We start from the raw sequence: 27662 nt of genomic DNA on the forward strand, positions 1-27662 counted from the left end.
CTTCCTTCCTTCCTTCCTTCCTTCCTTCCTTCCTTCCTTCCTTCCTTCCTTTCTTCTTTCTTTCCTTCCTTCCTTCCTTCCTTCTTTTCTTCCTTCCTTCCTTTTTCCTCCCTCCCTCCCTTCCTCTTTTCTTTCTTCCTTCCTTCCTTCCTTCTTTCCTCCCTTCCTTCCTTTTTTCCTCCCTCCCTCCCTCTTTTCTTCCTTCCTTCCTTCCTTCTTTCCTTTTACTCCCTCTATCTACAAAGAAATGTAAATTTTGATTGCTGAAACCTTGAAAGATATATTGGATTTTACCAGCTATATTTTTTTTCTTAAGGACAATGCATTAAGCCCAAATCACTCTTGCCCTCATTGAATAGCCAAGAATAGGCCCCAAGCCAAGCCTCACTTGGTCATTGTTTGGGTCCTGATTGGATCAGAGTGAATGTAAATAACAATTATTTCTATTTTAGCCAGAAACCCTGAGGGTCTTCCTCTCCTGGATTTTTTTTTTGACTAGTAAACAAGGCCATTCTCTGCTTTATTTCTTACCTAGCCTTAATCACCGAGTAACCATTGCCTCAGTCAAACTGAGACCTATTAAAGACCTTAGCTTAAAAAGGACATAGTCTCCCACTGCATCTGGGGCCATATTCAATCATCCTGATCTATATCTTGCTGGACCCAGATGGTTCCAGAGGAGAAAGTGAGGCTAGTCACTTTGCACAGATCTCCCTCACTTAAATCCAATTCACTTCCTCTTTGAGAACAAAGGACAAATGACAACAACAGTAACAGTTAACCATTCAAGACATATGATTTTTTCTTCTCTTTTTAAAGTTTTACTCAGGCACAGAATACTGGGATTTTGAAAGATGATAGGCTGGTTGCTTTATATTTGTGCAGTGTCAAAGGGGCTTACTTATTCCATCAATGATAAAATCATTAATAATCAGAACCATAAATTTCTTTACAGTACATAAAAATAAAATTTGATTCATGTCCTTTCTCATGCTGTACTCTAAGAAACTGGGGAAGCATCTTGTTAGTTAATTATTAAATATTATTTTCAATATTATTCTTAGCTTATTTTTCATAATTACAAAATATTACTATTAAATAAATCTTGGTTGAAAATATTGGCCATTTTCTTATTCTGTGAATATATTAGTTATTTTTCTTGGGAAAATAATCATTTAGGGGTTCCAGAATATATATTGAACTCTCAAGATCTGGCTTTCAACCACATCAGCCAATCAGACTGTTCTTATTTGCGTATTTCCTTGATTAGCTCATCAAAAGTAAATTATAGTTCTCATTGAACTCAATTATGGTCATTCAGTTTATATACATTTACATAGGCTTGGTTGAGATTATTTTAACCCTTTTGGTTACTGACCACTATTGAGATGTGCAAGAGTTTCTGTCTTGATAAGTAATTGACACAATGAAATATGCTGGTGTTTGGTTTTACATTGGATGTTGTCTCTACCTTTTTTTAAATTTTTTTTCTGGATTTATGATTACATAGACCTTAGTGGAAAAAAAATCCCTTAGATCAACAACCCTTCTGCAATTTATAATCCTAAAAATTTTCCTGCTGGTATTGCTTAAGCAATTTATCAAGCATCACATAGCCTTTTTGTATTGCAGTCCAGTCAGCCTGACTCTGAGGTCAGTTCTCTATTTGATATTCCATGATGCTTCTCTCATTATATTATAGAAATCAGTATAAATGCCATCAATCTTAAAAGACACAGAACTTAATAAAAAAGGGGGAAAAGGTAATTATGAATGTAATTTTATTCAACAGTGTAATAATCTCTGTTCAGAATATATTGAAGAATTGCTATGTCATAGCAATGTTCAAGAATATTTTTGTGAATCAATTCTGTAACATGGCTGTAGAAAGAACATAGTGTATTATATACTTTTTCCTGTATCTTTGTGGCTGCTACATCACATCTAATTGTATATTTTAGTGAGATAGTAGGGAAGTGTCAGCTAATTTAGTTCCAGAACCTACTCAAAAGTTAATTTATGTATTATACTTTGTGTTCAAATATGAAGCTGATTATGTATTAAGTGTGTGAAAATCAAGCATCAAATTCTGGCCCACATTCTATCATATGAAAAGTAATAATGATAAGATAATCATGAATTGAGAAAAACAACAGCTGTGGATTCTAATAAGTTTTGCAAATGTTTCAAGTATTATGTTGAAGAGAAATGGTGTTCTCTTTCTGATTACTCCAAAATTCTGTGGCCTTTCTATTATAATACTGCAAAGAACAGAATTTAGTATGACACAGACTCAAAAGCAGGAAAGATTCATAATATAGGTTTGATATATGTAATATGGCCCTACAGGGTTCCCTCCAGTGCTCCCCAGGCAAGGAGAGAATTTAGGAAAATTTCTATGCAAATGTGTTAAATAGATGGAATTGGCTTTTGACTTTTCCATACATTCCTTTTGACTACACCTACAGCCTTTTGCTTCCTGCCATCCTTATACTGTGACAAATACTATTGTTAACCTGAGTTAAAACTTCAGTCATACCTTCTTAGTTATGGCCCTTCCCAGTGTTTCACCTACCCTACCTGCCCTCAATGGTCAGTCTTATCCAACAATTGTTTTTAGCATATTTTATTTAAAGGACAATCTGGGAACTGTGATACATAGCAGTGTATGACATGGTTACTATCTTCCTGGAGTTTATAATTTAATTGGAGAGACAACATGCACATTCATATATTGCCTTATTTTAAATTCAATAAACTTATTTTATAGTTGCTTTCTTACTGTATGAAAATAATAATAGTCATGATTATGATTATTATATAAGAATATGCCCTTTCCCTCATGGAGTTTATAGACAATGACACATATAAACAATTATAAAGTAATACATAAATGGGGCAGCTAGGTGCTCTGTGTATAGACAATTGGGACTGGAGTCAAGAGTACCTTATTATTTTCATGACCTTGAACAGTAATGTAATCTTTGTATGTTTCAGTTTCCTTATCTGCAAAATGGATATAATAATAACAGTTATTCTCTGGGGTTGTTGTGAGGAACAAAAGAGATTATAATTACAAAGCACTTAGTAAAGTGTGGAGAATATAGTAATTGCTATGTAGTGATGATGATGATGATAAGAGCAGATAGGCTAAGTGCTATCTCTCTGTTCCAGTAGAGTTTAATGAGAGTTAAGCTTTAAATAAAGTGTAGGATTTGAAAAGTTGGAAGATATGGGAAAGCATTACAAGTAAAGACAACAATCTGTCTTATTTGCAAAATTAGTATTTTTACTAGGGAGACTCAGGAACCTTGATAGTATCTATATGAACAAAAACTGGTGGGTAGTAATGAGAAAGGTATATTTGGGTGACGGTGCATAGACTAACCTGGCCAGTTCTGAGGGTTCCTATTAGAGGGGGAAAGAGGGAATTTTGAAGTGATAGGGTAATATTTGGGAGAATTACCTATATCATCATACTAAGTGTAAGTTTTATACTATAACGAAAGGAAACCAACAAAAATATTTGAATTGATCTGTGTTGTGATGAGAATAATATTTTAGCATGATTGATTCATTCCCCTCACCGATTCTGATGTTTCACAGTGTCATGAGGCACTGGATTTTTGAAAATTATTCCACTAGAACATTCTCTGAAGATGGAATATTGATACATTAGGGTTGATGATAGACTATACGAATCTGTCATCCAAGGACCAACTTAGTTAATTGAAAGCAGGTCATCACTAATGGTTGTCCACAATAACACATGATGGAGCCTTGTCTAAGACCTAGAAGCATTTTTATATTCATATGCTGAGAGAATACCCATACCAATAAAATCATAAATGCTTAAATTTTGAAGTATTAAAAAGGAATTTATTGGTGGGGGTCTACAGGGGTGATTTATTGTGCTGTATGGCAAGATATAAAAATAGAGGGAATGAGAACAGGAAAAAGAACATCAATCCTACAAAACACACATCCCAAAAAATTTCACAGGGAACATAGAAGTCAATCTTGTTAATACTTTGCAAAATTTAGCAACCCCACATCATCAACAAACCACACTTAATTTTTTTTTGTTTTGTTGTTGTCTTTAAAGAATACTCATGGGGGTTAGAGCCAAGATGGTAAAATAGAGAAGGACTGAGCTGATCTCTCCCAACATTCCTCTCTAAACAACTTAAATATAATGCATCAAATGAAATTCCAGAGTGACAGAGACAACAAAATGTCAGAGTGAGACAGTCTTCCAGCCCAACATCACATTGGAGGTTGAAAAAAGAAATCTGTAACATTATGGAGGAGGCTGGCCTAGAGCGCACGTGAGCGAAACACCAGTGACTAGGTGGCAATGACAGAAACACTAGAAGCTTTATGAACTCTCAAACCAGAGATGGTAAAGTACCTGACAACTTGGAAGAGTTTACAAAGGGTACACATATGATAGTATTGGATGAAGGATTAGGTGCTATTTGGCAACTTCATTTCCTATACTCACTTCTGGGTCATAGTTCAAGGATACAGAGGAGCACTGTGAAGAAGGGAGTGGAAGTCTCAAAAGGCAGTATCACTTCTAACCACAAGGGATCAGGAACCCAGTATTGATTTCAATCCTAAGTGGTACTTTTAGGGTATAAACCAAGAGAGTAGTGACCATACCTATCTCCAGTTCACACCCCCAAAGAAGTACCCAAAACTTCCAAACCCCTGAACTAGCTCTGAAAACAGCAGTACAAAAAAAACCTGAAGAGACAGAACCTTTTCCCACCTCCACACCCCCTTTGTTGAGAATAGAGCCCATCATTAACATAAAGTTCCAAATAAAGAAATAGGGTGGAAAAATGAGCAAACCACAAAAAAAAACTGACCACAAAAATCTACTATGATGACAGGGAAGATCAAGACAAAGAAGAACGCAAAGAAGTGAAAACAATGACAAAGACTTAAAAATGTGAATTTCACACAAACCAACAAGAATTCCTTGAAGAGCTTAAAGAAATAGATTTTCAAAATCAACTAAGAGTGATGGTGGGAAAAAAAGGTAAAGAAATTAAAGCAAAAGAAGAAAATTATAAAAAAGATAACAAATTGGTTAAAAAAGGTTTATTTGTGTGAAAAGTGTGTCATAATTATATTCATATAGCTCCTGTGTTTGTCTCAGCAGGCAGACTCCCAAGTATTTCATATTGTCTGTAGTTATTTTTAATGGAATTTCTATTTCTATCATTTCCTGCCTAAATTTGTTGATAATATAAGAAATTCTGATGAGTTATGTGGGTTTATTTTACATCATATCACATTTCTGAAGTTTTTAATTATTTCAAACTATTTTTTAGTTTATTCTCTAGGGTTCTGTGGATATACTATCATATCATCTGCAGAAAATGATAATTTTGTTTCCCCATTGCTTATTTTTATTTCTACCATTTATTTTATTTTCTTATTGAGATAACAACAATTTGTAGTACTGTATTGAATAACAGTGGTGATAACCACTGTGCTTTACCCTTGATTTTATTGGGAAGGCTTCTAGTTTATCCTCATTACAGATAATACATATTCTTGGTTTTAGATAGATACTATTTGTCATTTTAAGAAAGGTTCTATTGATCCTATTTTTCTATCATTTTTAAGAGAAATGGATGTTATATTTTATCAAAAGCTTTTTCTACATCTATTGAGAAAATTGTATGATTTTTGTTATTGATATGGTTAATTATGCTTATAGTTTTCCTAATACTGAACTAGCCCTGCATTCTTGTTATCAATCCCACCTGGTCATAGTGTATAATTTTTCTGATCTATTGTCATAATCATCTTGATACTATTTTATTTAAAATGATTGCATCAATATTCATTAGGAAAACTTGTCTATAGGTTTCTTTCTCTGTTTTACTCTCCCTGGTTTGGTTGTCTAAATTAAATTTGTGTCCTAGAAGTAGTTTAGTAGGACTCCTTTACATATATCTTCAAATAGTTTATATAGTATATTTATATAGTTTATATAGTTATTTCTTAAGTGTTTGGTAGAATTCACTTTTGAATCCATTGGATCCTGGGGATTTTTTCTTAGGGAACTCATTTATAGTTTGTTCAATTTTTTTTCTGACATAGGGTTATGTAAGTCTTCTACTTCCTCTTCTGTTAATCTGAGCAATTTATATTTTTGTAAATGTCCATTTTACTTAGACTGTTAATTTCATTGGAATATAAGTGGACAAAATAGTTCCTAATAATTTCTTTGATGTCATCTTCATTGGTGGTGCATTCTACCTTTTTAGTTTTGTTATTGACAATTTGGTTTTCTTTTTTCTTTATTTAATCAAATTAACCAGTGGTTTATTTTTTTTTCATAAAACTATCTTCTACTTTAATTACGAGTTTGATGGTTATTTTATTTTTACTTTTATTGATTTCTCCTTTGCTTTTCAGAATTTCTACTTTGATGTTTAATTAAAGGTTTTAATTTATTCTTTTCCTAGCTTTTTAAAGCTGTATTACAAATTCGTTGATCTGCTTTTCCTGTTTTCTTGATGTAAGAATTTAAAGATATAAATTTTCCCCTAAGTGATGCTTTGGTTGTGTTACATAAATTTTGCCATGTGGTCTCATTGTTGTAATTTTCTTTAATGAAATCGGTAGATTCTATAATTTATTCTTTGACTCTTTTATTCTTTAGATTAATTAATTTATTCTTTCTTTAGATAACTTTTCAAATAACTTAACTCATGCTTCTATAGCCCTATGTTGGATCTAATTTTTATTGCACTATGCACTGAAAACAAATGCATTAAATATTTATGCTTTTCTGCATTTATTTGTGAGAACTGTATGCAGTATTAAATTGTCAGGTTTTGTAAAGGTGCCATGTACAGCTGAAAAAAAAAAGTTATATATCTTTTCATTACTATTCAATTTTCTCCAGAGATCTCTCTATTCATCTCCTTGAATTATTTATTTTTTAAATTTTATGATTATGTTTATTGAATTCTGAGAGGGAAAATCTGAGGTACTCCACTAATATAGTATTACTATCTATTTCTTCCTATAACTCATTTAATTTCCCCTTAAGAATTTGGTTGCTATTCCATTTGGTGGCTGTATGTTTAGTATTGATATTACTTCATTGTCTTTGTTACCTTTTAGCGAGATATAATTTCCCTGCTTATCTATTTTAATTAGCTTTATTTTTGCTTTTGCTTTTACAGAGAACATAATTGCTACCCATGACTTTTATTTTTTACTTAAGCTGGAGCATTATACATTTTGCTCTAGCCAAATATTTTCACTCTATGTGTGTCTTCCTGTTTCAAGTGTGTTTCTTTTAAACAGCATATTTTTGGATTCTGGTTTCTAATCTTGTCTGCATTCTGACTCTGTTTTATACATTAATTCATCCCATTTATGAACTGTTTCTGTCCACCCTATTTTCTTCTGTTTATCCTTCTCTTTCTCTACCCACCACCCCCCTATTTCTCTTCAAAAGAGTGTTTTGCTTCTGACCACTGCCTCACTTAATCCGCCCTCCCTTTTATCACCAACCCACCTTTCAATTATCCTCTTCACCTCCTACTTCCCTATTTTGTAAGATTTCTATGCCCAATTGGCAAACATGTATGCATTCATGTATGTATAATACACACACATATATGTCCATACATATATACACATACCTACCTATCTACACACACACACATACACATGCACACCTTCTTTAAACCAGTTCAAATGAGAGTAAGAATCAAGCATTTCTTTCCCATACACACTATTTTATCTTCCCTGCATAAATTCTTCCTTGTCCATTTCTTTTACATGAGATCACTTTCCATATGCTTCCTCTCCCTTCTCCCTATTCTTGTTGAATCTCTCTTTCTCAGTCCTCCATTTTTTTAGATCATTTCAAAATAATTGATTTGCATCCATGTCTATGTAGATTCTTTATAACTTTCATAAAAATAATGTTCTAAAAATTACATGTATCATTGTCCTTTACAGGAAGGTAAACAGTTTAACTTATTAATTCCCATGTGTTTTCTCATTCATTTTTACCTTTTTATGCTTTTCTTAAGTCACGTGTTTGATGCCAAATAGTTCAGCTCTAGTCTTTTCATCAGGAATGCTTGAAATTGCTCTATTTCATTAAATATCCATTTTTTTCCCCTTGAAGGATTATACTCAGATTTGCTGGTTGATTATTCTTGGTTGTAATCCTAGCTCCTTTCCTTTCAGGAATATAATATTCCTAGCCCCTTTTTTCTTTTAGGTGGTAGCTGATAAATCTTGTATGATCCTTGCTGTAGCTCCATAGAATTTAAGTCTTTTTTTTCCACCTGGGAGCTTGCAGGATTTTCTACTTGACCAAGGAACTGTGAAATTTTGGTATTATATTTTTGGGACTTTGCATTTTGAGATCTCTTTCAGGTGGTGATTCATGGAATCTTTCAATTTCCATTTTGCCCTTTGATTCTAAGATATTAGGAGTGTTTTTGTTTATAATTTCTTGAAATAGGATGTCTAGGCTCCTTTTTTAAATTGTGACTTTTAGGTAGTCCAACAAATCTAAAATTATTTCTTTTCAAACTCTTCTCCAGGTCAGTTGTTTTTCCAATGAGATATTTCACATTTTATTCTATTTTTTCCATTCTTTTGATTCTGTTTGTTTCTTGATGGCTCACGGACTCATTAGCTTCCACTTGCCCAATTCTAATTTTTAAGGAATTATTTCCTTCAGTGAGCTTTTATACCTCTTCTTCCATTTGTCCAGTTCTGCCATTAAGAGATAATTTTCATTAGTGAACTTTTGTGCTTCTTTTCCTTTAGTGAGGCTTTGTACCTCTTTTACTACTTGTACAATTCTGTTCTTTGAGGTATTTCCCCTCACATTTTTGTGCTTCTTTTAGCAAGTTGTTAATACTCATTTGATAATTTTATAATATTGTTCCCTCTTTAAATTTTTTGTGGGCATATTTTATTTTTTTTTATTCTTCACTTAAAAAATAAAACAAGCATTTCATAAAAAAGAATAGAAAAAAATAAAAGAGGATTGCACATGAAGCTACAAGTCTATTATGTACAATTTGCTTTTCCTTTTAAATATATAATAAAATTACCCTGCAACTTTCTTCCCCCTCCCTCCCACCCAAGAAGTGGCTACCATTAGAGAAAAATGTGTGTATACATATATGTGTATGCGTGTGTGAAACCACACTTCAATTTATTAGTTCTTTCTCTGGAGGCAGATAACATCTTCTTTCATAGGTTCTTTGTGTCTAATTTGTGTATTTTTAATAGTCAAAGTGAGTGGTCACTCAAAGTTATTCTTAAAATAATATTGCTATTACTGTATACAATATTCTCTTGGTTCTGTTCATTTCACTCTTCATTATTTTGTGCAAATCTTTCCCTCTTTTTACTTAAATCGTAGAGCTCATCATTTCTTACAGCACAATAGTATTCCATTGTAATCATATACCAAAATTTGTTTAGCTATTCCTCTAATTGACAGACATTCCTTCAATTTCCACTTCTTTGTCACCATAAAGAGATTTGCTATAAATATTTTAGAACATATAGGTTCTTCTTTTTCTGTACTGATTTTGGGAAACAGACATAATAGTGGTATTGCTGGGTCAAAGAGTATTGGCAGTTTAATAACCCTTTGGGCATAATTCCAGATTGCTCTCCAAAATAGAGTAGTTCACAATTACACCAACAGTGAAATTCTTTTCCAATTTCTTCTTCTATCATTCTTATAATTTTTCAAATTTTTTTTTTGTTCTTTCCTTTTAGATACTTCAGGTACCATTTTGAAACTGACTCCAATCTACATTTTTCTTTGAGGCTTTGCTTGTAAATATTTTTATATCATTGTCTTCTGAGTTTGTGTCTTTATCTGTCACCATAGTAGCTTTTTGTGATCAGGATTTTGTTGCTGTTTGCTCATTTTTTTTCCCAGCTTATTTCTTGACTTTGAAATTTATGTCAAAGTTAAGGACTATTTATCTGGCATGGGAAGGCACATTCCTATTTCTGGGTTTTTGGTATTGCTGTTTTCACAGCTTGCTCTTAGCTTTGTAAATTTTTAATGCTTTCAAGGTGGTTTGATGTAGTGAAAGGTGTTATCACTGCTCTCCTGGTCTGAGCTCTCGTTTTAACCCATGACTGGTAACTGCTCACTTGGGAACACATGCATTATTATTCTTCATTGTCCCTACTTCTTTCTGACTGCCAGAGCTTTTGCTCCTCTGGTTCCCTCTTCCTTTGTGTGCACAAGTACTGGTGCTCCTGTCCACCATGGAACTGTGATCTGGAAGTGGGTGTGCGCAGTGGAGTTGCCAAACATTGTAAGGTACTATGCCCATTGCTAGCACAGAATTCCCCTCTAATCTCTTTTTACCCAGTTGTTTGGACTAAGAGTTCCTAAGTTTCTACTGCTGCTGCTGTTGCAACTGCCCCCAAGACACATCTCTGGTGTTGCTGCCCCTCTGGGCCAGCCCCTATTCCAGTATCACAAACTTCTCTTTCAAATCTTCTAAGTTGCCTTGGGCTAGAAAAAATGTCTCACCTCAACCTTTTATTGGCTGTGCTGCTCCAAAATTCTATTTGAGGTATTATTTCAAAGTTATATATATATATAGAGAGAGAGAGAGAGAGAGAGGAATATTGGGAGAGGTGGGCTGTAGTGATTTTTTTATGCTACCATCTTGGCTTCACCTCCCCTACTCATAGATTTTGAGATGGGTTTTCTATATCTCCTGGAAGAGACAAATGTTAGAATATCTATTATCTTATAGATTATCAGATAAATATCAGAATATCTTTCATCTTATAGATGGTTAGACAAATATCAGAACATCTATTATCTTATAGGTATTAGATTTCAGAATTGATCAAACTACAGATCTTATATTAAAGGGAAATTATACATAGTTGAGGATTAATCTCTAAAACTTTGAGCCTTATATGATGGTGAACAATCAAATTTTCCAGAAGTCTGTTATTGGTACTACTGCTTAAGAAACAACACAAATTTGTTGGACCCTAAATCTGACCTAATGTGTCTTTTTGTTTTTGGATTTTTGCTGATAGATGTAACTGCAATTACACTATGATAGTAGGGTTTGAATTTTTTGGAAATGGCATGGTAGCTGCCCCCCAACATACACACACATTTACACACACACACACACACACACACACACACACACACACACACATACAAATACATATATATGCATATACAGTCTTGCATGTGTCTATATCTGTAGAGATGAGCATATATATTAGTGATTCAAAAATATAAACAAAATTTCCCAGGTATATTAGATAATCAATACAAATGTATCAAGACAGTAGATTCAGTACTTTGTACGTGGAATAGTAGGAAGCTCAGTTTTTAGTATATATGAAAGAAAGTAATGTGTAATAAATCCAAAAAGAGGAGTTAGATCCAAGTTTTGAAAAGTTTAAATTGTCAAATAAAACAGCTTCTATTTGAGCCCAGAGGAAATAAGAAAACATTGCAGTCTATTGTGTAGGGGAGTAACATGGTCAGATATTTTACTTAGGAAAAACAATTTGGCAGTTATGTGAAGGATGGTTTGAGCGGAAAGTGACATGAGTCAGAAATATCAATTAGGAGCTTGTTGCAATGGTCCTGGTTAGAGATCAAGACTATGAACAGAGAAAAAAGGATAATTAAAAGGTACTGTTGAGGCACCAAATACATATTTAAATCTTTACGGTTATCAAACTCTTACAAAGCTAGACAGTGTGCTAAGTGGTGAGGATAAAAAGAAAGGCAACAACAACAACAACAAAAGAAATAATTCCTGGCCTTAAGATCTTAATTTTTAATTGGAGAGAAAATATGCAAATAATACAGTACAAATGCAATATATATATCATTGATAGGAGGCAATCTCAGAGATGAGTGCAGTAGCAGCTGGGGAATGGGGGATATAGCAAATGCTTCCTACAGATGGTTGACTTTGAACAGAGAATTGAAGAATGAAAGGAAAACTCAGAGGTTCATGTGAGGACAGAGGGCTTTTTAAACATGGACAGTTGGTAGTTCAATGTTGCAGGTACAGGAACTGAGGTGACACGTGTGCTGAATAGCATGTAGGTCACTATAGAACTAAGATCTTAGAATGTGGTTCACAAAAGACTAGAAAGGTGAGGGGATGTAATTTTAAGAAAAAAAAATTATGTGGCAACTAATTAGATAGGTGAGGAGGGGAGTGGGAGTCAAGGATGACACCAAAATGTAAAATTTGATGACTAGAGTGATGGATCATACTATCACAGATCTAGAGTTAGAAGGGACCACAGAAGAAATCTAGTTAAACCCCTTAATTTACACATAAGGAAACTGAAACATGGGAAGGTTAAATGACTTGCCCAAGGTCACATAGGCAGGAAGAGTAAAATTTTGGATTTGAAACCAAGTTTTCTTATTACAGAGCCAATTGTCTTTTTTACTGTACTTTGCAGGCTTCCTATATTTGGTCTCTTGATAGGAATAGAGATTTTCAGAAGAAAGGCAAGTGTGAAATGAGGGCAAGTAGAAGGACAAATTGAATTCAGTTTTGAACAAGTTGAGACATAGAGTGTCTATGGGATAGATATTCAACATATCTCTTTGGCAGTTGTTGGTATGGTTGGCAATAGTACTGAATGTATGGATCAGGGAATCATCAGTATAGAGATGATAATCAAACACATGAGAACTGATGAGGTCATAAAGAGAGACTTTATTGTGAGTGAAGAAATCATATGGTAGATGATCATTTGTATTTCTTGTGTAAAGTGCTCCTGCCATTTCCTTTCTACTCTGATTCAGTTAATGTTTTAAGTCTTTCAATTGTCATATGAATATAAATGTATTGGTGTGGGTTTTAATTTGTTTTTTCTTGGCTGAAATCTACAAAAGACTTTGAACTTCCAAAATTCATTTAAATGAAGCTAAGTCCTTCATCCTTTGCATGCAGAGGGAAAATGTCTTAAGGAATAATTATCTGAAATGTTTTAGCAAATTGTTGCATTTGAAAAAATGAATATTGTTTAAAGGTAGCTTATCTCCCCCAAGCCATAGGAATTTAATATAAAATTTGAAAGTTGAATGCATAGATTTGATGGAGTATAGGCCCTGGAAACCCTCCCCCTCCCACCTTCCCCTGAACTCTCCCACATGGCCCTGGTGTTAACCTGATTCTCATCTCAGTACACTCCTTTCAACTGTCCTTGCATTGTGACTTTGACCCTCCAATTCTCTGTTACCTCTAATGTAGCCCAGTCCTTCATTGTCTGTTACCTCTAGATCCCCTCCCGACCCACTAGCATTCACCTGGGACACCTGGCTTTTCTGGGACCTTCTCTGTTACCTCCCAGTCACCCTAGACTACTTGGCCACTCCTAAATCACATCCAGATCTTCCCAGAGTCTTTCTCTGTAAAAGATCCATCTTGCCTCCATTAAAGGGCTCATATTCCTTAAGAGTCTGGCCCACTTGTCAATACAAGTGTCACAAATGCTCAGACTTCTTAAGAGACTGGCCAAGTTGTATTGCAATCACAAATGCTCAGATTCTTAAAATATGGCCAATAGCATTGATTCTTGAAATCTTGACCACCTCAATTGGTATTTTAATAAACCTTGTCACTGACTGAAAGAAGGCTTGAGTCAAATTCTTTCAAGGGAGGACCCACATCTTTTGCCCTTGAATTTCAGGGTTTATAGCACCCTTAGACCTCAACAGATTAATTTGGTCTAGAATATCTGACTGGTAGAGACTTAACATGAGATGAACACCCTTTGGCAATGTTCTTGTTGTCATTTGAAAGAAAAAGTTCTTTTTCACTGCCTGGAATGGATGTGGAATAATGGGAACTAGATATAAGTTTTAAAAATAGCTTTATCCTTTCATCTGTGAGAATTATAACATTATAGCATAGAGATAGTGAGGGTTGTTCTTAGGATTGATTTTTTTTTTATTCTAAAGTATGCCTTATTTTGTTGAATAATATCTTACTTGTACCATTTTATTTTTGCTCCTTTCAAGGATGTGGTGACAAGATCTAAATTCATGCTAAAAAACAAAACAAAAAAAATCAAGTTATACATGGCAGTGTTGAACAGCAATGATTCCTTTGGAAAAGCAGGTCAAAATATGAATTTGTGAATCATTTGAACCAGAAACTTTCAAATCATATCTAGCAGTCAAAAGAGAAGTGAAAGACTGAAGCAGGGTGTTTATTTAAATAGCTGTTTATTTTTGAACAGAGAAATAGGACCAAATATTTCATGGTTCATACAAATTGATAGCTAAAATCTGATAATTTATAATATATGAACATTTTATTTTGTTTATTCTTAACTGTTAGCACTAAAATCCATTAGGTTATTTTATCTGGATACAGAAAAGGTAACCTATCATACTTTGTGTGCTTAAGACTAAGAAGAAGAGAGTTTTCATTGATTTTAATAAAATTTTTACTCCAAGTCTTTTTGTTATTCATCCTTAATTCTTGAAAAGGACCAATGATATCACAAGGGTGATGTCCAGCTTATACATGAATTGGATATGAGTGGGGAAGAGATGAACTAAATCCTCAGCCTCACTTTCTACTCCAGAGTAATCAAAATCCAGTGGCAAGATAAAGGTCAAGATGACTGGTGATGGTCCAGGTTTCAGTGTGTGACTTTGGCCTTTCTAAATTAAAGTTTTTTTACTGGGTCTCAGTTTGTCTAAGGCCATGCAGATTCAAAGATTAAGGACTGAGTAAGAGTTGAGACAAAAATGAGTCAGTTTACCATCACAAAGATATAATCTGGGAGGGGAATGCCCTAAGAGTTTCTGGCCAGAACAGGAAACAGTTGCTATTTACATTCATTCTAAGCCATTAAAATATAAACAGTGAGCCACAAAGGTTTATGCTGAGGCCTATTATTGGCCATATAATGAAAGCCACAGTGATTTGGGTTTTAAGATGGAATCTAGTAGCTCCATTAAAAACACAATGAGCTTTTAAAACCAATCTTTTCAAAGCTATATTTCAAGAAATCACAAATGAAAACCTTGGAAGGAGGAAGAAAATCAGCCCAGGTTTGTTGTTGTTTTTTTTTTGTTTGTTTTTTTGAGGGTAAGTAATATAAATAAATAAATAAACAGACATAAATAAATGAAGAAAGAAAAAGAAGATAGGAGGAGGAGAAAGAAGAAAGGAGGGGGAAGAGAAAGAAAGAAAGAAAAATAGCAGTATTCTCTAATTTTTGTTTGAATTGGCATGTTGAGTCCCTAGGAGGTAGTGACTATTATTCTCAGATGGTAATGACAGTTAATACAAAGCATTCTCCTAAGAACCTAGATCACTCCTTTGCACAAATAAAGTCTCTATGTGAGGAGTAAGCTTAAACTTAAGTCACTATAATTGTAATGAGTCACCCATCAAAGAAATATGAAGAAGTTGTGGCATGTGATTGTGATACAATACAGAAAATGATACAAAATGAAATAAGCAACACTAGAACATTATATATAGTAACAGCAACAATGTACAATGATCATCTGAGAATGACTGAACTATTCTTAGCAACAAAATGATCCAAGATAGTCCCAAAGGAAAGATAATGAAAAAAAAATGCTATCAACCTCTAGAGAAAGAACTGATAAAGTCTGAATACAGATTGAAGAATGCTTTTTTACTTTCTTTTTTTTCTTTTTTTAAAATTAATTTATTTATTTTTAGTTTTCAACATTCACTTCCACAAGATTTTGAGTTCCAAATTTTCTCCCCATCTCTCTCGTCCCCCAACCCCAAGATGGCATGCATTCTGAATGCCCCATCCCCTAATCGGCCCTCCCTTCTATCACCCCCCACTTCTTTTATCCCCTTCCCCTTCTATTTTCCTGTGGGGCAGAATAGTTTTCTGTACCATATTGCCTGTATATCTCATCTCACAGTAGCATGTAAATTTTTTTTAACATTTGTTTTTAAAACTTTGGGTTCCAAATTTTCTCCCTTCCTCCCTCCCCACCCACTCTCATTGAGAAGGCAATCAATTCGATACAGGTTGTACATATGTAGTCATGCAAAACATTTCCATAATAGTCATGTTGTGAAAAACTAACTATATTTCCCTTCATCCTATCCTGCTCTCCCTTTTATTCTATTCTCTCCTTTGATCCTGTACCTCCTCAAAAATGTTTGCTTCTGATTACTCCCTCCTCCAACATGCCCTCCCTTCTATCATTCCCCTCCTCCCCCACTATTTTCCTGTAGGGTAATATAGATTTCCACACCCAATTTAGTGTGTATGGTATTCCTTTCTTAAGCCAAATCTAATGATCAGAGTAAGATTCACTCATTTCCCTCTCATGTTCCCCTACTTCCCCTCCACTGTAAAAGCTTTTTCTTGTCTGTTCTATGTGAGATAATTTACTGTGTTCTACCTTTCCCTTTCTCCTTCTCTCAGTATAATACCCTAGGACCCTTTAATTTTATTTTTTAGATACCATCCCTTCATCTTCAACTCACCCTGTGCCCTCTGTCTCTGTCTCTCTCTGTCTCGGTATCTTTCTGTCTCTGTCTCTCTCTCTCTCTGTCTCTCTGTCTATATATATATAAATACTTCTACAATACATACATATATACATATATATGTACCATATTAGGATATATATATCCTAATACTAACAAAGGTCTCATGAGTTACAAATATCATCTTTCCATGTAGGAATGTAAATGGTTCAATTTTAATAAGTCCCTTATGATTTCTCTTTCCTGTTTACCTTTTGATGCTTTTTTTCAGTCTTGTATTTGAAAGTCATATTTTCTATTCAGCTCTGGTCTTTTCATCAAGAATGCTTGAAAGTCCTCTATTTCACTGAATGTCCATTTTTTACCCTGAAGGATTATACTCAGTGTTGCTGGGCAGGTGATTCTTGGTTGTAATCCTAGCTCCTGTGATCTCTGGAATATCATATTCCAAGCCCTCTGGTCCCTTAATGTAGAAACTGCTAAATCTTATGTTATCCTGATTGTGTTTCCACAATACTTGAATTGTTTCTTTCAAGCCACTTGCAATATTTTCTCCTTGATCTGGGAACTCTGGAATTTGTCTATAATATTCCTAGAAGTTTTCCTTTGGGGATCTCTTTCAGGAGGTGAATGACATTCTGTCAATGTCCATTTTATCCCCTGGTTCTAGAATTTCAGGGCTGTTTTCCTTGATAATTTCTTAGAAGATGATGTCTAGGCTCTTTTTTTTGATCTTGACTTTCAGGTCGTCCAATAATTTTTAAATTATCTCTCCTGGATCTATTTTCCAGGTCAGTTGTTTTTCCAGTGAGGTATTTCACATTCTCTTCTATTTTTTCATTCTTTTGGTTTTGTTTTGCAGTTTCTTGATTTTTCCTGAAGTCATTAGCTACCACTTGTTCCATTCGAATTTTTAAGGAAGTATTTTCTTCAGTGAGCTTTTGGACTTCCCTTTCCATTTGGCCAATTCTGTTTTCTAAGACATTATTCTCCTCATTGGCTTTTGTACTTCTTTTGTCACTTGGGTTAGTTTATTTTTAACGTGTTATTTTCTTCAGAATTTTTTGTCTCTCCTTTAGCAAGCTTTTGACTTGTTTTTCATGATTTCATTGCATCACTCTCATTTCTCTTCCCAGTTTTTCTTCTACTTCTCTTACTTGTTTCTCAAAATCCTTTTTGAGCTTTTCCATGGCCTGGGACTGATTCATATTTTTCTTCGAGGTTTTGGATGTAGGAACTTTGACTTGTTGTCTGCTGGTTATGTTTTGATATTCTTCGTCACCAAAGTAAAATCCAATGGTCTGAGTTTTTTTGCTCTGTTTACTCATGTTCTCAGTCAATTACTTGACTTTTAAACTCTTTGTTGAGGTAGGGGTTTGCATCCAGTGTACAGGATGTACTGTCCCAAGCTATGAGGTTTTGTGCTGCTGTTTTCAGAGATCCTTCTAGGGATCTGTAAATTTTCAGTTCTTCCTAGATGATATAACCAAAGGTGATGTGTTTACTCCTTTCCTGGCCTGGGCTCTGGTCTATGAATGACCACAAGCACTCTTTTCTGCCTTGAAACTGTGAGGAGGATTGCCTCTCCACCACTGCTACAAGCTCTACCATGCCAGTGCTCCTCCTTGCCATAGGACTGCCACCCAGAGCTGCGACCCAGATCCAAGCAGGGGCAAAGCAAGAGAATCCTGCCTCAACATCAGGAAAGAGATCCCTGCAATCCCCCTCTGATCACCTACTTAATCCCCCCACCATCTGTGGGCCAGGAACTCTGGAAGCAGCTACCATCCCGTGGCTGTACCAGGACTGGGACTGGGCCACACTCCTCTCTCACCCAGGTCTGACAGACCTTTCCTACTGACCTTCTTAGTTGTCTTTGGTGTTTGTGGGTTTAGAAGTCTGGAAACACCACAGCTGCCCATGATTCAGTCCCCTGAGGACTACTCCAGGTTTGTTGCAGCCAGATCTTTGTCTTCACCCCATGGTGAACTGTTGTGCTCCTTTCCCAGTCCAGCACAACAGACCTTTCCTGTCAACCATCCAGGTGGTCTTGGGCTGGAAATTTGTTTCATTCTTTCTTTTTGTGGGTTCTGCTTCTCTAGAATTTGTTTAGAGCCATTTTTTACAGTATTTGGAGGGGTTTGGGGGAGGACTCAAACAAATCACTACTATTATTCTGCCATCTTGCCTTTGCCCCTTGCTTAATTTTAATGTTTTTACATTTTTATCTTTTTATCCCCTCACAGCATGACTAATACAGGAATATGGTTTGCAGGACTGCACATGTATAACCTATATCAAATTGCTTTCTTGTCAATGAGGGGGTTAGGAAGGGAGGAAGAGAATTTGGAAATCAAAAAAAGTTAAAATTGTTTTTACATATAATTGGAAAAAATAGAATATTAAAAAAACAATGTAATGAGAGATTTTAATTTGTATCAGTTAAAGGAAATACACAGACATTATGGTTCTTTAGAAGATTTCATTATATGGCACAGTGGATAGAGCACTGGCCCTGGAGTCAGGAAGACCTGAGTTCAAATCTGGCCTGAGACAGATAACATGCACTAGCTGTGTGACCCTGAGCAAGTCACTTAACCCCACTGTCTAGTCAAAAAAAACAAAAACAAAAAACAAACAAACAAATAAAAAAACAAAACAAAAAAACCCAGAAGATTTCATTATGGATTCACCAATATAATTGTTGTTATGGCTTTGGAACCCAAAAAAGTGGATATGAAAACTTATTTGTATTTAATTACCTTTTAAAATTGACATTGATATATGCTGTTAAATAGACATTAAAACAACTAAATATTTTGATGAAATATCACAAAAATAAGAAATCTTTTTCTGATTTGTACAATGCATTCTTTAAAAATAGAAAAATTTTACAAGATCTGAGTTGTCCCACTGATTTTTGAATGTGAATCTCCACTCCAACATACCAACAGGTGGCCATCTAATATTTGAAGACTTCTAGTGGTTATTCTACTTTGAGATTGATGTAATCTAGGGGAAATTGTGCCCCTTCCTCACAACACCTCTTTACAGCTTGCTATTGGTGTTCTTACTTCTGCTGAAAAGTCCAAACCTAACTTATTTTATATGTGACAGCACTTCAAATACTTGAAGACAGCTATCCTATATCCCTCAAGTCTCTACTTCTCTAGGATATAGGAAATATCTTTCTTAAAGAAGTAAATAAAATTCATATTGAAAATAGGCTCTACTCTTTACCTTGAATGAGTGAAAATGAGGAGGGAAATATATTTATTTATTCTAAAGAAAAAAGATAGCTGATTTTCAACTTCTTCAATAACTGGTTGCCTAGAGAAAGGAATGGTCATCTGTACATGTACTGCAATGCATGAGAATGGTGAAAGAGAGCATTTTTCCAAAGGCATAAATTATGCCATGAGTTAAAACATAAATTTTCCATCTGGTTTTGTTCAGTTTTGTCTGATAGCATGAACATTATCACTTTCCCCCTATTTATTAAGTCAGATGGGTACATTCTTTTACTGAATCTATTTGTAATGTTGTAATTTTCTTAAAGATTTTTTTTTCAGTAACAAACTGTAGCTGCTTTTTATTATTTGAATTTACATTACTTATACTATTGAGCAGGGGAGTACAGGGCATTCAGGGAAGACAAGCTTTTTTGGTATAAAGTCTGCCAATCCCTTTTTAAGACTGCTTTCCACCTTGTCCATCTGCCACCCAATTGTCACCTGTGGCTTCAAGAACCTGTAGCATGCATAGCATCTACATTTTGCTAAATGAATTCAGCAGACTGGCTAAACCAAGTTGAGGATAACAAAAGTGCCTCAAACCCATTGGTGAATTAGGGTGGTATCTACCACAAGCATGTGAACATTTCCATGGCACAATAGGCAAATATGAACAATTTGTTTCAATGAGTCATAAAGGATGTAAAAGTAGGCACTGTAGAGCACTTAGAACATGGTTAGATATTGAAGATGGCAAGGTCATTTATTACAACCCAAGCCATCACTAGTCATCTTGACTTTTGTCTTGCCACTGGACTCTGATGACTCTGGAAGAGTAATGCTAATGACTTTGTGCCATTCTGCCTCACTTAACTTCAATTTACACAGGAGTCAAAAGGTATCACCAACACCATTTTACCATTTTTACCTACCTTAAAGTCCTGTAGTGACAGGCAAATGATGAAGCAGCAAGTGCAGATAAACTGGAAGCTGTAGTCACAACTCTGTACAAGGCAATCCAAGACATAGGATTATCTTCTTACTAAACTAAAGCAGCAGTGGGATTTGGTACTCCCCTGAGTGTCTGAGCAGCCTTTTTAAGGACCTTACTGCTCACTCCCTGGTATGAGGAAGGGCCCTAAAATTGCCTACTTCACCTAACCTAACCATGGTCTATTTACTGGGGTAGGAGGGGATCTAATGCTTCAGTCAAAATACTAACTAATATACAAGAACTTTTGCAAAGATAATTCCATTCACCATTGATATATGGAATATGTGCCTGCTTATGGACAATGCAAAATCCAGTAGACATAAAAGACAGCTATTGTTGCAAAAGAACTCAGCAGGTATAGCAGCCAAATAGCAGCTTGAGTGAGACAAGGCTGGCAAATCAAAAATAGCTTACTGAAATTGGAGCTGAATAAACATTTTGTCTGGAATGTCCACAGTCATGAGGAATGCGCTGAGGCTAGCATAAATTTCACAATCAAGACTAATCTAGTCAACAACTTTGTATGCCTTTCAAAAGGAGTGAATGACAAGCTCAAGAAAATGTGATTGCCACTTGCAGGAAAGCACCATGCCACCATCATAAGTGTGTATGCTCCCACTGTAATGATAATGAATGCTGATCAGGTTAAAGAAAAATTTTATGAAGAGGTGGAGACCCCTATCATCAATGTGCTGAAAGAAGACAAGCTTGTTCTTCTTTGTAACTTTAATGCCAGAATCAGCACAGATTTTCAGACATGTCATGGAGTCCTTAGGAGGAATGGAGTCAGAAACACCAATAGTAGTTATCACTTACTAGTAAAGATTTGTGTGTCTCATGATGTCATTACTAATACCATCCTCCATTCACCTAAACACAATAAAATTCTGTGAATATATTCTCACAGAAAACATTGGCTTTTAATGTATCATTGTAAAGAGAAGAAACAGGATATGAGAGTGATGAAGGTGATGTGGCACAGAGTGCTAGACTAATAGACATATTTTCTCCAAGCTAAACCTTTGCATTTAATAAAAGCTATTGGGGCAGCCAGGTGGCACAGTGGATAGAGTACCATCCCTGGAGTCAGGAGGACCTGAGTTCAAATCCAGTCTCGGACCAGACACTTGACACTATCTATGTGACCCTGGGCAAGTCACTTAACCTCAACTGCCTTTCCAAAAAATACCAAATAAAATAAAAGCTATCCCCCAAGGCCAGAAAACTACAAGAAGGCTTAAAGTCAATGGTTTGGAGTTCTATTCCCTGTATGAACAGTTTGTTATTAGCTTGGAGGGAAAGCTGAGCCAACACATAATAGGCAAGAGTGGAGCAGAAAAAGAATGGGCAGCCTTCAGAGCTTGGTTATACAGCACTGCATTTAATCATCTAAGCCAGAACACTCACAAACATCAAGCTTGATTTGACAAAAATGATTGAGAAATTCAGAAGCTGCTAAACAAAAACAAAAATGAGAGTTCTATAGGGATTTTTTTTTACCATCAGGATAGTTTGTCTCCAAAAAGACAGCATTTAATTCCATCAAAAGTAAAGTACAAGCAAAGTTTATTGAGATGCAGGATTCTTGGATCAGTAAGGAGGCAGATGAAATTCAGTTTTAGGCTGATAGCAACAATCCAAAGTGCTTTTATGATGCTCTGAAGGCTATTTATGGGCCAAAGATCTATGATGCATCTCAAAAACTCAGTGCTGATGGAGCCACATTCATTAGTGCTAAGCACAAGATCTTGGAGAGATGGGCTGAACACTTCCATAATGTTTTCAGCAGATCTTCATTAACCAATCTAGAAGCCATTGACCATATACCTCAGGTTGAAGTCAACTCCTTTCTAGCTTACCTTCCAACTGAAGAAGAAGTTTTAAATTCTATTAGACTCCTCTGGAGTGTCAAAGTGACTTGTGTGTATTATATTCCACCTGAGATTTACAAAGCAGGGCATCCACTGCTCTTACAAAAGCTGACAAATCTTCTGGGTTATATGGCAAGAGGAAGTTATCCTCTAGGAGTTCAAGGATGCCTGTATTGTCCATTTCTATAAAAGGAAAGGAAATAGGTTGTCCTGTGCAATACCAGGTGGGTGTGTGTCTCTCTCTTAGTCATTGCCAGAAAGATTCTTGCCAGAGTCCTCCTTAATAGACTGATCCTTCTCCTGGAAGATGGTAATCTATCCTAAAATCAGTGTGCTGTCAGGAAGGGCTGAGGAATTGTTGATGTAGTATTTGCTGTTTAATAAGTCCAGGGGAAATGCCAGGAGCAGAATAGAGGTCTGTATATAATGTTCATTGATCTGACTAAGGCCTTCGACTCTCACAATCATGAGGGCTTGTGGAAGATTATGGTGAACACTGGTTGTCTAAAGAAGATCATTAGAGTTATATGGCAGTTTCATGACAATATGTTGCATGGGTTCTAGATGATGCTCGACTGCTTTTCCAGTCATCAGTGAAATGAAGCAGGGCTACGTGCTTGCTCCAATGTTTTTTAGCATTATTTTTTTTTTAGCAATGTTGTCAGATGCCTTCAACAAGAATGACAGCAGCATCAAGGTTAGCCATTGCACCAATAGCAAATTGTTTACCCTGAAAGGGCTACAAACCAAGATTAAAGTGGAGGAAAAGTTGGTGTATGACTTTTTGTTTACAGATGATTGTGCATTTGATTCAGTCTTTGAGGCTGAGATGCAACATAATATAGATCAATTTTCTGTTGTTTGTGCTAATTTTGGCCTGACAACATCAAGAAAACAGAAGTTCTCTATCACTCAGCACTTCACCATCCATATGTGGAGCCATCAATTACCACTAAATGGAGAGATTTTTAATGCTGTGGATAAGTTCACTTACCTTGGCAGTATGCTTTCCAAGGATGCACACATATATGATGAGATTGATATATGTATTGCCAGAACTAGCTTAGTGTTCAGGAGACTCTGAGGAAAGTGGAAAAGAAGAGGTACTAAAATGCCTACCAGTTTAAAGGTATACATAACCATTGTGTTGACCCCATTGTTATTTGCCTAGGAAACCTGAATCACTTCCATTTAAATTGTCTTAAGAAGATTCTGAAGATCACTTGGCAAGATAAGGTACAAGACATTGAGGCCCTTTCTCAAGCTGAACTGCCAATCATTTAAACTCTACTGTAGAGAACACAACTTTGATGGCCTGGCATTATTGTAATGTCAAACATATACTTGTCCAAAAGACTTTTGTGGAGAACTCACACAATGCAAGCTCTCATGTAGAGATCAGAAGTTCTACCAGGACACTCTCAAGGTTTCTCTGAAGAACTTTGGTACTAATGGTAAGGCATGGGAGACACTCACTGGCACAGGGCCATCCATATTGGGCTACCTGAAAGCCATGGGGGGGAGAGAGAGAGAGAGAGAGAGAGAGAGAGAGAGAGAAAGAGAGAGAGAGAGAGAGAGAGACCCTGTATATCATCTTTCAAGAAATTATCAAGAAAAACTACTCTGATATTGTAGAACCAGAGGGTAAAATAATAAATTGAAAGAATCCACTGACCATCTCCTGAAAGAGATTCCAAAATAAAGGCTTCCAGGAGTATTATAGTCAAATTCCAGAGCTCCCAGTTCAAGGAGAAAATATTGCAAGCAGCCAGAAAGAAACAATTCAAATATGATAGAGCCACAGTCAGGAGAACATAAGATTTAGCGGCTTCTACATTTAAAGATTGGAGGCTTGGGATATGATATTCTGCAGATCAAAGGAGCTAGGGTTAAAACCAAGAATCACCTATCCAACAAAACTGAGTATAATCTTTTGGGGGGGAAATGGATGTTCCATGAGAAAGAGGACTTTTAAGCATTTTTGATGAAAAGACGAAAGCTGAAGAGAAAATTTCACTTTCAAATACAAGAATAAATAAAAGTATAAAAAGGTAAACAGGAAAGGGGAATCCTAAGGGACTTAAGTTTAAATTGTTTATATTTCTATGCAGAAAGATGATATTTCTAATTCATAAGACCTTTCTCATTATTAGGGTAGTTAGAAGGAATATATATAGACAAAGGGCACAGATGTGAGTTGAATATGAAAGGATGATATTTAAAAAAAATAAAATTAAGGGGTGAGAGAGAGGAATGTACTGGGATAAAGGGAAAGGGAGAGGTACAATGGGATAAATTAATAAAAAGAAGCAAGAAAAAGGTTTTACAGTAGAGGGGAAGAGGGGAGAGTTGAGGGGGACTGAGTAAACCTTATTCTCTTCAGAATTGGCTCAAAGAGTTGCTCATTGATAGGCTCATCCAATATAATAAAAATGAAAATTCTACCTAAATTAATTTACTTATTCAGTACCATACCAATCAAATTACCAAAAATTATTTTGTAGAGCTAGAAAAAATAATAACAAGATGCATCTGGAAGAACAAAAGGTCCAGAATATCAAGGGAACTAATGAAAAGAAATGTTAGAGAAGGTAGGCTAGCCATACCAGATCTTAAATTGTATTATGAAGCAGCAATCATCAAAACTTCTTGGAACTGGCTAAGAAATAGAGTGGTAGATCAGTAGAATAGGTTAGCTACACAAGACACAGTAGTTAATGACTACAGTAATTTGCTGTTTGATAAAATGAAAGACCCCAGCTTCTGGGATAAGAATTCACTATTTGACAAAAACTGCTGAGAAAACTAGAAAATAGTATGACAGAAACTGGGTATAAACCAACATTTTACACCATATACCAAAATAAAGACAAAATCGGTATACAAGTTAGGTATAAAGGCTGATACTATAAGCAAACTGGGAGAACAAGGAATAATTAACCTGTCAGATTTATGGAGAATGGAAGAATTTATGAGCAAACAAGGGATAGAAAACATTATGAAATGCAAAATATATAATTTTGATTACATTAAATTGAAAAGTTTTTGCACAAAGCCAATGCAACCAAGAATAGGAGGGAAGCTGAAAACTTGGAAAGAATTTTTACAATTTAAGAATCTCTGATAAGGGCTTCATTTCTAAAATATAGAGAGAAATAAGTCAAATTTATAAAAATATAAGTCATTCCCCAATTGAGAAATGGTCAAAGTATATGAAGAGGCAGTTTCCAGATGAAAAATTAAAGCTATCTATAGTCATATGAAAAAATTTTCTAAATCACTAATGATTAGAGAAATGCAAATCAAAATGACTCTGAGATACCACATCACACCTATCAGAATGACAAACATGACAAAATAGGAAAATGATAAATGTTGGAGAAAGTGTGGGAAAATTGGAATGCTAATGCAGTTGTGATCTGATCCAACCATTTTGGAGAACAATTTGGAACTATGCCCAAAGGGCTATAAAAATGTGCATACCCTTTGACCCAGCAATAGCCTTTCTAGGGCTGTATCCCAAAGAGATCATAAAAATTAGAAAAATACCCCCATGTACAAAAATATTTATAGCAGCTTTTTTCTGATGGTAAAGAATTAGAAACAAAGGGGTTGCCTATAAATTGGTGCATGGCTGAATAAATTGTGCTGTGTGATTGTGATGGAATACTATTATAGTACAAGAAATGATGAGCAAGATGCTCTCAGAAAAAAACTTGGAAAGAACTGCATGGGCTGACACAAGGTGAAATGTCCTGGGTACAAAGTAACAGCAATATTGTAAGATGATCAGCTGTGAATGCCTTAGCTATTCTCACAATATAATGATCCAAGACCACTCTGAAGGACTTATGACAAAAAATGCTATCCATCCACTGAGAAAGAACTGATGGAGTCTGAATTCAGGAAGAAGCACACTTTTTAAATTTTATTTTTCTTCATTTTTTTATATTTTCTTTTACAACATGACTAATATGCATATGTTTTGCATGACTACATATGTACAACGTATATCAAATTCCTTGCCTTCTCAATGACAGGGCTGGGGAGGGAGAAAGGGAGAGAATTTGGAACTCAAAGCTTTAAAAATAAATGTTTTTTTCTTTTTAAAATTTTTCCCCCTAGACAATTTGATGATTAATTTATTTTTAGTTTTCAACATTCATTTCCACAAGATTTTGAGTTCCAAATTTTCTCCCCATCTTGTCCCTCCTCCCACCCCTAGATGGCATGCATTCTGAATACCCCTTCTCTTAATCTGCCCTCCCTTCTATTTCCTCCCCCCTTCTCTTATCCCCTTCCCATTCAATTTTCCTGTAAGGCAGGATAGATTTCTATACCCCATTGCCTGTATACCTTATTTCCCAGTTGCACGTGAAAGCAATTTTTTTAGCATTTGGTTTTAAAACTTTGGGTTCCAAATTTTCTCCCTTCCTTCCTCCCCACCCACCCTCATTGAGAAGGCAAGCAACTCAATACAGGTTACACATGTGTAGTAATGAAAACACTTCCATAGTGGTCATGTTGTGATAAGGTAAGTATATTTTCCTTAATCCTATCCCACCTCCCATTTACTCTGTTCTCTCTTTTGACCCTGTCTCTCCTTAGAAGTGTTTCTTTCTGATTACCCCCTCCCCCAGTCTGCCCTCCTATCTATCATCCCCCTGCTCTATTGTCCCCTTCCCCCCTGTTTTCCTGTAGGGTAAGATTATTATTCCCTCCTCAAGCCAAATCTGATGAGAATCTGATTCACTCATTTCCTCTCACCTCCCCCCATTTCCCCTCCATTGTAAAAGACTTTTCTTTTCTGTTTTATGTGACATAATTTACCCTATTCTACTTCTCCTTTCTCCTTCTCCTGGTATAATCCTCTCACTCCTTAATTTTATTCTCCAGATATCACCCCCTTCATCTTCAACTCACCTTGTGCCCTCTATTTGTCTGTCTGTCTATCTATCTATCTATCTATCTATCTATCTATCTATCTATCTATCTATCTATCTATCTATCTATCTAT

The 27662-nt window shown here is 35.4% G+C and overlaps 1 protein-coding gene across 1 annotated transcript in view; it reads left to right on the forward strand.

Moving 5' to 3' along the window:
- Positions 1-27662, forward strand: part of DPP10 (dipeptidyl peptidase like 10) — a 934204-nt gene that overhangs the window by 131767 nt on the left and 774775 nt on the right. The window lies entirely within an intron of this gene.

Source organism: Vombatus ursinus, unplaced genomic scaffold, assembly GCF_900497805.2.
Source record: "Vombatus ursinus unplaced genomic scaffold, bare-nosed wombat genome assembly UNPS02010548.1, whole genome shotgun sequence".
Lineage (NCBI taxonomy): Eukaryota > Metazoa > Chordata > Mammalia > Diprotodontia > Vombatidae > Vombatus > Vombatus ursinus.